Raw genomic sequence first — 1,827 nt, forward strand, 5'->3', positions numbered from 1 at the left:
TTGGTCGTAGAAGGCGTAGATTACGAGATAAAATTTTGGTGTCTTAGACAAAGTTGCTTGAATTGGCAAGCCCGTCAACTTTCTAGAAGACGAAAAAATTCCCAAAAATATTCCTGTAAAGTTAGATTTCCAAAATCACCCTAATCGTGAACCACCCTAATTTTCAACCAAACCAAAAGTTGCCCCTTTCCATTGGCAACAACTCTTCTTAAGACACCAAAGCTCCAAAACTTAACCATTTTTCGGAAAATCCATTTTCCACTTAATTTTGCGATCTGGACCACTGTGCAATGCCTCAACTTTTGACCTTCAATCCTGAGATATTCAATAAAAACCGAAAAAAAAAATCCGTGCGTTGTTGTCACTTTTTATATGAAAGAAGTTTCAATCATGTCGTGATATCTTGACACACTCTAAAAAGTGCTGTAAGTGCGACAACTGACCAAAGGGATTTGAGGTCTGAACGCTTTTGACACACGTACATGCCTGACTACTGTAAACATTTGGCAACCAAATTCAAGCAAACTTCGGCACTTTGCGTGCTCTAGTTTTTGTTTATTCAAGGTCACACATTAAAAAACGTTTTCTCGGAACGTCAAAAAGCGAGGTACGGCAAGATTGTCCCGTTCGTGTGGATCAATCGGACCGCGCACTGGACTCACAATCCAGAGGTCGCCGGTTCGAATCCCGCGGCGGGCGCTCTAAAATCCTTTGTATAAATATGGGTATTCGGCGCCGTCGCTCCGTGCCATACTTTCATACACTTAGGAGCCCAGGGCGGCGAAGTCCTTGTAGATAAAAAGGAAGACACTAGTGGTTGGTACTAGCAATGGTGGCCGACAGCTATAAAGTCAACTTCGTTTTTTAGCAAGATAGCACGACTGCGACGACGTTGGACGTTACAGGAGCCAGCCCGGGAGCATGTTGACAGCTAACATACAAACTGAGCGTACCTCTTTTTGTGGGCCCAGTGGGCCTAAGATGGCGGCCTTTGATATTATCTAGCTAAACTTTTGAAAATAGCGATAGTTTAAATAAATATCGTTTTTTCCTTGTTTCGGTTTAAAACGACAAAATAAGCAGCTCGGAATAATTTTCTTAAAAAATTGTTGAGAGATACGCCACGTTCAAATATTAGTCTAGAACAGTTGAAGTGAGCGTGCCACGAAAGCCGTCACGAAAAAAATGTTTCCCATGCATATTTTGAGTTGTGTCTTAAATGGGCGGACTCTGATGAGGCTCACTGGCTATCTGTCGGTGAATACGCGCATCTTACGAAAATTGTCATCTTAGAGTCCAGCTGACAGGAGCACTTGAATTTTGAATGGGATTAACCAATAAAAAACATTATTTTTAAATGACAACTGTTGGTTTGGGACCATCCATAAACCACGTGGAGACCTTAGGGGGGGGGGGGAGGGTGAGGTGTTTGGTGATTGTCCACGCTCCATACAAAAAATATTTTTTTTGTGTGGAAATTGTCCACGATGGGGAGGGGGGTTGAGATTTCCAAAAAAGTGTCCACGTGGTTTGTGGGTGGTCCCTTTGGTATACCGTCAAAAATCGTATTTTTCTTGAAAAAAAAATTCCCAATTCAGGCTCCTGTTACGTCCGATCATGCTCATATTTGGAATTTGGTCTCAGTATGCTCACCGGAATAAGCCCCTGAATGCCCACCAAAAAGTCATTTTTGTTGCATCCTAATGCACAATTGAACTCAAAATGAGTACCTACCCACTGAGAATTTTGGCTCGAGCCTCGAGTCGATCTGGCTCGAGATCGAGCCTGAATCGAGTCGAGGCTCGAGCCAAAATTCTCAGTGGGTAC

The sequence above is a fragment of the Culex pipiens genome, chromosome 2, assembly GCF_016801865.2.
Source record: "Culex pipiens pallens isolate TS chromosome 2, TS_CPP_V2, whole genome shotgun sequence".
NCBI classification, from domain to species: Eukaryota; Metazoa; Arthropoda; class Insecta; order Diptera; family Culicidae; genus Culex; species Culex pipiens.